The 11,062-nt window shown below is 41.4% G+C and overlaps 1 pseudogene; it reads left to right on the top strand.

Annotated features, from left to right (window-relative positions):
• The first annotated feature begins 9,773 nt into the window (after positions 1-9,773).
• On the top strand, positions 9,774-9,890 carry LOC145273506 (5S ribosomal RNA; annotated as a pseudogene).
• Positions 9,891-11,062: the final 1,172 nt, after the last annotated feature.

Raw genomic sequence — 11,062 nt, 5'->3', positions numbered from 1 at the left:
CCGTTTTAAAATAGCTACAGCCAACTTCCTTCAAACTCTGAAAAATTTTTAGACCATTATTATTGTGAATAAACCCAGATTAATTGTTTATTCGTGTGTGGAATCGTTTTTATTTCCTTTTTCACCACACTAAAATCCACGGCTCTCTTATCGGCGATGTTCGCCGGTAAGCGGGTACACAACGTCAGGTCCGGAGTATAAATTTAGACGACCAACTGATAATTCTGTCACTACCAATACCAGCAACATTAAAACGGCTAAGAATTATCACCGGCAGTGGTCACTGGAAGGACGAAAATAGTGAGCTGCAAACCGCCAGAGTCGGGTCGTTTTCAGGCTGCCGTAATTGGAGTGGAAGAGTTCTGAGGTCGACGATCGTCTCAACCGACCGGCTGAAGGGGTTGACATTTGGTGGCCGTTGACCAAGGATTATCGAAATCAGGAAGAAGGTGTGTTAGCTAACCAGGCAGACGGATTCAAAACCAAACAAAAAAACAGGAGGTTTACTGTTTACAACAGGTGGGACCTCCCAACAAGCGAGTCAACAAAAGCAGCGCAGAACCAACAACATCTCAGCGATCAGGTAGGAAACCACCTTATTTTCGCTCTTATCACTTTCTTTTGCTTGTCGGTATTCGTTTTTGGACTTCTTGTGGGCTTTTTCAAAGAGCGCTTATATTTTTTTTTGTTTTGTCTATTGTTATTTAATACGTAATCCGCTAGGACTACTACCATAACCAATGAAAACGGTAGGTCTGTAGAGGAGTTAGGGCGTAGGATTGAAGAAGGGGAACGGCTAACCCCAAAACTTAACGTAACGGGATCCAGAGTCCCACTGTTCACAGGTTTGGCTGTGGAGTTGGGACCCTGGCTCAAAGCAATAGAGAAGAAAGGGCGCATCTATAACCTGTCGGATGCCGATATGATTTCACTGGCATACGACTATACCGAGGATGCTGCTTCAGAATGGATTGGAGAGTATTTGGATAAATACAAATCCCAAACCAACTGGAAGATGTTTGAAAATGACATCCAGCGGCACTTCGGCAGTCACTCGAGCCGAACAGAGGCAGCTCATGCGCTGGTAGGTGTGAGGCAAAGGGGTGGCGAATCCATCGCTCACCTAGAGGGACGCATGAGCGTTCTCTCTAAGGTAGCTTACCCAGATGAAGATCGGAGAAATAATCCGGCTACCCAGGCCCAGCTGGCAGAGTTCTTCACGGACGCTTTGAGCAATTCCCTGTTGCGTGAGGACGTGGCAAGGGCACAGCCTAACACGTTGGAGGAGGCCTTTGCACAGGCTCGAAGAGCTGAAGCCCTCCTCCTGAGATTAGGAAAATTAGAGGAGAACCAGACAGCCTGGTTGAAGGTCTGCTACGGATGCGGTCGACGAGGACACATCCAAGCAAAGTGCCCTGAGCTTCACCAGAGTGGGGAAGAAGAAGCCTCGAATCCAGAACACTGGGACTTAAGGGGAGGGGGGAGACACATACCCCATCCCAACTTTAAGAGGGGTCTAGTGTGCTTTGTTTGCCAGAAAGAAGGGCACAGGGCACATGAATGTAGGAATAGGGATAGAAAGAATCCACCCGGACCCAAATTAAAACTCACGTCCCCTAAGAAGATTCCAACAAGGAAATCTTTAAACTAGTTAGGGTTGCCCCAATAGCAAAAGGGCGGGTGACCCCTAGGAGAGATAAGAATGTCCGGAAAAGCATAGATGGGGCTTTAAAATTAAAATGCTACAATTGCGGAAAAGAGGGGCACTATAGTTACCAGTGCAGAGACGGGGTGCACTGTTTCAACTGTGGCCGCCCGGGACATCCAAAGAGGGCCTGCATGCTGAGGCCTAAGTGTTTTAAGTGCGGCAGTGAAGAACACTTAATTCAAAGTTGCAAGGCGAAAGAGTTCGTACGGTGTGACGAGTGTAAGGAAAGAGGGCACACAGCAACTAGCTGTCCACTAAGGAAGAAGGAGACATGCCAGGGGTTTGGGAAGAGCGGGCATTTGTGGGACAGCTGTAGAAAGAGGAAAAGTAAGGTTAAGAATCCTTCGAATAAGGATAGAGATGGGATTAGGTTATGTCAAATATGGTCCGAAGATGACGAACTCACCTGCAACATTGAAATAGAGGGCAGAACGTTCAGAGCGTTGATAGACACCGGATCGGAAGTCTCAGTCATTAGTTCTTTAGAGTTGCAAAGACTAAGACTCCCCGCCGACCGATTTATGTCGACTAAAGTGAACGCGTTTCAGGCAGATGGGGGTAGATTTAGATTAGATTGGATGCTGGAAGTAAAGATAAAGGTGGGCGAGACTGAGACATCCCACACATTGTATGTAGCACCAAAAATGACCCACGACGTGATACTGGGAGGAGACTGGTTGAGAGAGAGAGAGGAAAGCTGTATTAAAATTCGACCCTCCAAAGTTAATCCTTGGGGAGGAAGAGATTATGTTAGGTAGCACGAGGCTCACTCAAGTGGATCTTGTGTCTCGTGAAGATTTAAAGATTCCACTTAGAACAGCGGTGACGAGCTGGGGTGAGATAGAAGGGGCTATAAAGGATAGCGAAGCCATTTATCAGGTTTTACCCCTTCCCTACATAGAAGAAGACGAGGACGTGACCGTGTAACCAGCATTAGTGCAGGAAGGTCAGGCGAAGAATTTTCCGGTAGTGGTAGCCAATACGAGTCTGAAGACGGTTAACATTAAATCAGGAACTAAGTTGGGCAGAGCTTCAGTGTTAACATTAAAAACTAGAGTGAGGCGCGAAGGAATGCCTGTAGAGAGTGAAGCGGTTAGTGACAAGGTAAAATTAGACTGCCCTGACCAATACCGAGAGAGATTAGAAAGACTATTTAAAGCTAATAAGCGAGTGTTAGCTAATTCAGATAAAGAATTAGGTAAGACGCATACAATAAAAATGTCGATTGACACAGGAGACCACCAACCAATAAAGATGAGGCCGTACAGAACGCCTATTTGGAAGAGATAGTTGGTTGAGAAAGCAGTGAAGGAGATGGGAGAGGCTGGAATTATTGAGCCATCTCAATCACCTTGGGGTTTCCCAGTAGTAATAGTAGAGAAAAAGGACGGGGGAAATAGATTTTGCGTAGATTTTAGAGAACTTAATAAGATAACAAAATCTACTGCTTATCCTCTGCCCTTGATAGACGATATTTTAGCGATGCTAGGGAAGGCTACATGTTTTTCCTCCTTAGATTTAAGATCAGGTTACTGGCAAGTGGCAGTAAACGAGAAGGACAAACCTAAGACGGCTTTCTGTTGTCATATGGGGTTGTTCCAGTTCCGTGTTATGCCGTTTGGGCTAGCAGGAGCTCCTGGTGTTTTTCAGTCATTAATGGCAATAGTGTTGAGAGGATTTGAACATTTTGCCATGGCATATTTGGATGATATCTTAATACTTTCAAAAACCCCGGAAGAGCACTTTAAACATCTACAGGCTGTGTTAGATCGTCTAAAATATTATGGCTTGAAATTAAAGATGGAAAAGTGTCAATTTATGAGGAAAGAGACTAAATATTTAGGATTCATCATAGACCAATCTGGCGTAAGGCCAGATACTGATAAAGTAAAAATTATAAGGGCGATGCCAGAACCTCAAACAGGTAGACAAGTTAGAGCATTTATAGGAACTGTAGGTTATTACAGAAGGTTCATAGCATGATTCTCTAGAATAGCTATACCACTAATTAATCTAACGAAGAAATATGCAAGGTTTAATTGGACCGAGGCGTGTCAGAAAGCATTCGATACGTTAAAGGCCGAACTGACATCCATCCCTTTATTAATTTATCCCGATCTGAACAAGCCTATGGTCTTATATACGGATGCTAGTGATAAGTGTGTGGGAGCGTGCTTGACTCAGCCATGTGAAGAAGCAGAAGCTGTAATCCCGGGAATAAAGGACGAAATGCCTATCTACTTTCTCTCTCACAAATTGACAAAGACCCAACAGAAGTGGCCCGTGATTGAAAAAGAGGCCTATGCCATCGCGTACGCTTTGCAAAAGCTGCATTTCTATTTAGCGGGTGCGACGTTTGTAATAAAGACAGATCATCGTCCATTACAGTACTTGTTCGATGCTGAATGGAAGAATCGAAAGGTGCAACTGTGGGCTATGCAACTGAGTGGCTACGACTGTAAAATAGAGTACCTGTCCGGGAAAGAAAACACGTGTGCAGACTTATTATCTAGAATTCCCGAAGCAGTAGAGGAAGAAGCTGACGCTAGTGATCAGAATCTAGTCAGTGATAATAACTATAGAATTTGCGTACTTAACTCCCAACAATTGCAGAATAAGCCCCCAGAGATAGAAGATGAAATAGAGTCGGAAGAAGATGACTCTGAAGAAAACGATTCCGATAAGTGGGAATCGATAGACCTGAAACTACTTAAGTTAGAAGCGAGAAAAGACGAAGAATATAGTATACTTAAGAAATACCTCGTAGAAGGAAAATTACCGCCCTCAAAATCGAGGAAATACCTGTTAGAGGATGATCAGGTATATTATGTATATGGGGAAGAGAAGAATCCAACGCTACGCTTGTGTGTCCCAGATGGTCGTGTGAGGACTAGTTTAGTGCAGGTAGCGCATGATGGGTTAGGTCATGTAGGCATTGATAAAACTTACTCGATTTTAGCGAAGAAATATTATTGGCCTGGTATGTATAAACATATCCACTCCTATGTGACAGAGTGTGTTACTTGTCAGAAGCGGGCAGTAAAAGGAGCTAAGACACCCCTAATAGAGACTGATATTCCCTCATATCCATTTGAGAAGTGGAGTATGGATGTCTCAGGGCCATATAATATTAGCAATAAGGGAAATAAGTATATAGTCAGCATGGTCGATTGGTTAACGAGTTGGGTAGAGGCATTCCCAGTGCAAAGGAAGGATGCACAGACCATGGCGGAGATACTAATGAATGAGATTTTCCCTAGGTATGGTGTCCCACGTGTGTTAGTGACAGACAACGGCGGAGAATTCGTAAATGCCGTTGTAAAAGAGGTGACGGGATATTTGGGAATAAAGCATGTTACCACCTCTCCATACCATCCACAGAGCAATGCAAAAGTAGAGAGATTCCATAGATCTTTGGGAGATACGCTGTCAAAGCTATCAGAGGATGAAGTCGAGAATTGGGACTTGTTCTTGAATCAGGCCTTGGCAGCGGCCAGATTTTCACATAACGATACGACTAAATTCTCTCCATATTACCTGGTACACAGTAGAGATGTAGTGCTACCATTGGACAATCTCCTACTACCAAAAAAAAGGTATACTGGGGAAGAAAATCATAAAAAAATGATTGAGCAACAGCATTCTCTGTTTAGTCAAGTGCGTCGAGGGATTAGGGCAGCACAGAAAAAATGTAACAAAAGAGTCAATGATGGAAGGGTCAAGAAAACATATGACGTTGGCGACCCAGTATACTACAGAGCACAAGTTAGAAAAGGAAAATTAGATCCTAGATGGAAACCGTACTATAGGATAGTAAAACAAACGGGACCAGTGACATATAAAATATGGGATCAACTGACGAATAGAACGAAGAGGGTTCACGCGTCAGACATCTGTGAAGCCAATATTAGGGAGTGGAAAATGCTTAATATACAGACAGATAGACCTGTAAGGAAAGCCACCCTGATAGATCCGGAAGGAGATTGGGAAGATACAGATAGGTGGGCTGATGAGGTAGCGGATGAACAGGAGTTAGAGTTAGAATTTGAGGTAGAGAATACCGACTCGCTACCAGAGATAACAACTACGCCTCCAGATTCGGAAGGTTGGGAATCTGAAGATGATATTCCACTATCGGTACTGAGAGATAGAGAGGCTGGTAATGAGAATAGGGCTGAAGAATCAGAGAGCAATGCGATTCCGTCGACACAGCCCCCAGAGGTAATAGGCGATGTTAGGGGACCTAGACTTTTGCGAAGCAGTGTAAGACGACCTATCAATGTTATCTCTAAAACGGGGAAAGTTACAAATAGCGATGAAGAGGATAAGGAAGACGAAGAGGATGAAACTGATTCTTTCGTTAAGTTATTTATGGAACTGGAATTGAGTGACTAAAAATAAAATGGAACAAATAATAAAGGAACGTTACTATGTGTATTTGTAGGATGCGGCGTCTAATAATGATGATGGCGGTGATGGTTGGATTGACAGTAGCGTTACGCCACACACACAGTACGGTATTTAAGAAGACCAGCGAGGTAACGATTACTCATTCTAAGTGGATCCTGACGTTCGTCATTGATCTGAGAGCGTATCGGAAGGTTCAAATGGAACTAGAAGACGAAGTTAACTTAGCAGCGCACTTAAAGCTGCAGATGCAAAAAAATCAATCAAAACTTGGGATAAATTCTAATACAGCGTTATTTGTATCACTAGGAGGACGGTTAGATAAGATGAAACAAAGACTCCGATACATTTGAGGATATTTTAGGGATATTGGATTGCTAGCAGCAGATGGGACCCAAAGACGAGTTAGAAAGAGATCTATACTTCCTTTTGTAGGTAAAGCACTACACGTATTATTCGGGACCGTATCGGAGAGTGACACAGAAGTATTAAAAAGGCATATAAGCAGTTTAGAGGAAAATCAACAGAAGATAAAGCACGTCATAGAGGAAAGCTTATCAATAGTGAACGTTACTAGATACGAACTGACAGAACATAGACAAAGAATAAACTGGCTATCCCATACAGTCGTCAGCCTAAACGAAAGTTTGACTTTTATGGCTAGAAGAATAAGTATGGTAGAGGTTGTAACTAAGCAAATACTAGAACTGATGACGATGACAAACCAACTCGACTCATCAATTCAGTTATTGACAGTGGCAATGGAACATGTTAGGACACAATTAGATTTACTTTCATTAGTGCACATGTCACCGAGCATCATACCCCCCAAGACTTAAAAACAATACTTGGGATGCTTCAGGCAGACTTGCCACATACTTTACGCTTACCAGTAGATCCAAAGAAGTGTCTATGGGAATATTATAAAACCTTGAGTTGTGCTACGATGTTACAAAATGATAAGATTTACGTAATGGTTGAGTCACCTTTATTGGATAGAAATAGCGACTTCGAAGTATTTAACGTAATTAATTTACCGATACCGTTTCCTACTAATGTCACTGAGAGGAGAGCAGTAGCAAGGTACAAAGTTGAAACCGAAGGAATAGCTTTTAACCCAACCCGAACCAAATTCATAGTGTTGTCACCTAGCGAAGCACTAGCGTGTAGCATGCATGCACTAAGATTTTGTGCAGTAGAAAGTCCCATCTATGCAACTAACGGACACAAGTTATGCGTAGTTCAATTATTCCAAGGTAATGAGGAGGGGATCGATAAATATTGTGGAGCAGAGGTGTCGATTGATATACTAACCCCCCAAGCTATACATCTATCTGATGGTATTTGGGCAGTTACCTCAACTAGTGAACGGAAGTTGTCGAAAGTCTGTAAGGGACGGCAACAAAGGGAAATACTTATTCATTCACCTATGACCATTATAGATCTACCTATGAGTTGCGCAGCGTTTGGCCCAACTCTAGAGATCTTGCCGTCCTACAGATTTAAAGAGAAGCTTGAACTCAGAAATGACTTTCTGTCATTAACTAGAATACCGCATGTAAATTGGTCAAAGGTATGGACACCTATCACTAAGGAATTTCCGAAGATAAAAGCTCGCGAAATTCCACCTCTTTTGAAACTGGACGGAAAGATCGATATGAGCGAGTTATTAGATGAGTTACGAGCAGTGAAGGATGGTAATGAACCAGAAAAATGGCGATGGGAAAAAGTAAGTAAATGGTTAAATCCTACAATAATCATCCTGGTCGTGATAATGATAATAGCTTTTCTAGTGTATGGGAAAAGGAGAGTTAGCTACATCAATAGCCTCCTAAGGGCTGGAAAGGATGCTAATAACATAGATAAGGACGAGAGTAACCCTCAATTAGAGCGCTTAAAAGGAAAAGTCCATTCGTTGTTTGAAATGAATAGGGATGAGCATGAAGTGAGGGACGCTACCGTGGTCTCTGATAAAAACACCAGACCTGATCAATCTGGTACAGAATCAAGACTACCAGTGAACCCCGCATCTAATACCCTACCAACGTTGGAGATACATATGTGAAGAAGCCAGATAACCAAGAAAGAGCTATGGAATGAAATCCGAGGAAAAATGGACTATTGACTAAATAGTTGCATGCATTGAAATGTGTATATGTATATATAAAAAAAAAATTAATGAGGTTTATGGACAGTCGTATGAACTGAAAGCAGATTTGAAAAACGCTAAACTCTAAAAGAGAACTTTTTGCATGTGCATAAATGATACAGTTTTTTTTTCTTTAAGAAGGAATCCAATTGATGAACTATTATAAATTGTAAAACCACAAAGAGCCATGGTATTAAGGCCCAGAAAGAAGAAGTGGGTTAGAAAAAATGTTGAGTCCAATATTGTTTCTTTTAAGTGGGGGAGGTATGTAACCAAGTTATGGGGTTGATATGCCGTTATAGAGAAAGAGCCAAAAGAACGAAAAGATAGGACGATCAAATGACTCTTTGGTTAGAACAGACAAAGGAAAAAGTATGTCAAGAGATACTTATTGTTGTAACGGTCAGAGTTTGGAGTGAGCTGGCTGTTTATTTTGAAACACAGAATTCGAGATGAAATGACAGGCGGTTGTTTATTTTAGAAAACAAGGTTTGAAAGCTGATGACAGGCAAGTTTTCTTGTTGTAAACAAATACAAACTCGTGATGTTTAAAGGGCATTGATGGATATGTATATATTCCTCGAACACAGAGAAAAGAACAGAAGAAGAGGAGAAGAGAGGAGAAGAGAAGGAGAAGAGAGGAGGGGGAGAAGAGAAGGAGTAGAGAAGAGGGGGAGAAGAGAAGGAGAAGAGAGAATTCGATTTTGGCGAATTCAGATGGTGTTAAAGTCGGGCAGAGAGGGCTTTTGACTTAAAACACGTATCTCCAATGGCCGAAAAACTTATCTGAACTCGAGTCACAAGCTACCGTTTTAAAATAGCTACAGCCAACTTCCTTCAAACTCTGAAATATTATTAGACCATTATTATTGTGAATAAACCCAGATTAATTGTTTATTCGTGTGTGGAATCGTTTTTATTTCCTTTTTCACCACACTAAAATCCACGGCTCTCTTATCGGCGATGTTCGCCAGTAAGCGGGTACACAACGTCAGGTCCGGAGTATAAATTTAGACGACCAACTGATAATTCTGTCACTACCAATACCAGCAACATTAAAACGGCTAAGAATTATCACCGGCAGTGGTCACTGGAAGGACGAAAATAGTGAGCTGCAAACCGCCAGAGTCGGGTCGTTTTCAGGCTGCCGTAATTGGAGTGGAAGAGTTCTGAGGTCGACGATCGTCTCAACCGACCGGCTGAAGGGGTTGACATTTGGTGGCCGTTGACCAAGGATTATCGAAATCAGGAAGAAGGTGTGTTAGCTAACCAGGCAGACGGATACTGTCAAAAATTGTAAAGCTCAACTGAATTAAAGGAATATAATTATAAGATGCTTAACATCATGAACTTTGGAATATAGTCTTTTGTCATTTATTCACTATATATATATATATGTATATGTATATATATATATATATATATATATATATTTATATATGTGTATGTGTGTGTGTGTTTGTGTGGATGTGTGTTAGTATGCGTGTGTTTCTATGTATGTATGTCTTTATACACGGCACAATCATGTTGACACACCGGTTCTCATCAGATCACCGAAGTTAAGCAACGTTAAGCCTGGCCAGTACCAGATGGGTGACCATTTGAGAATTCTAGGTGCTGTATGTGCTTTCCGCTTATGTCGGCATTGTTTCCAATCGTCTTGAACCTCCACTTGCCACTTGTATTGAACAATGTCGACTCAGGAGAGGTGTGGTTGTAGATTATGCAACTCTTGCCACAAAAATTTCACGTGCAGACAACCATTACAGTGTGTGGCCCATAGTCTGTCAAGACTGAAGGAAGCCTTTTTTGATGTACACATACACACATGTGTGCGTACGCGGGCGCATATGTGTGCGTACATGTGTGTACGTTAGCGTGTGTGTGTATGTACATGAACATGAATATATGTACGTGTGTGTACGTGCGCGCGTATGTTTGTGTGCGCGTATGTGTATGACAAGAAAAGTGGCTTGAAATGTGGACACATGTTTTTGTGGTAGATTAGAAACGGGTAGCACACTATCATTTTTTTTTTTTTGCTTTTAATTTAATTTTTACATGTCGTATTCCTCCAATCATATTCATTCTAAAATAATCGAACATTGTATCTACATTTTGCAATAATCGCCCCGGTTCCAGCACCCGATATCAGTCTTGTGCCTTACCTGAGTATCAACATTTTATTTTTAAAAAAAAAACAAAAAAAAACATGGTTTCTCAAATCTCTCTCTTTTTGAGTTGAAGGAAATATATTTTTGTCAAAGAATATTTTCAGTTGGGCAGTCAGAATATGACTATTTTATTTGATTAATAAAAAAAGTAACATAAAATTAAATGGTTTAGAAAAGTAAATGTATGGAGTACTTTTAAGTTGTAATCGCTGAATAATGCTGAAAATGTGATTTAGAATTTAAAAGTACACTAAGAGCAATGAGATTAGATTCTCGAAGGAAAGAAAATCTGGGATTCCTTCCGACATAATTGTTCGACTGTTCGACAATAATCATTAATTTTTTGTTTTGGTCAATAAAATGTTTATATAGAATGTCCCACTTAGTAGGCCGATCTCTCCAATCTTTCTCTGAATGACCAACTGACACCACAAGTCAAAAGGCAATTCTTTTTCTAACAACATGGCGCTACATGCCACTCGTCTCACATATTACTGACACGCGTTCATGACAGAACAATAAGCAAGGGGTTATGTCCACCATGTTCCCCGTACTTGTCATCTGTGATTTTTATCTTTGTGAGACTTTAAACAAAAAGTGTATTCAAATAATTCTCGCAATCTA

Source organism: Euprymna scolopes, chromosome 4 (assembly GCF_053919585.1).
Source record: "Euprymna scolopes isolate OS-2025 chromosome 4, ASM5391958v1, whole genome shotgun sequence".
NCBI lineage: Eukaryota > Metazoa > Mollusca > Cephalopoda > Sepiida > Sepiolidae > Euprymna > Euprymna scolopes.
The sequence above is the reverse complement of the archived record's forward strand: the minus strand, read 5'-3'. Positions and strand labels throughout refer to the sequence as shown.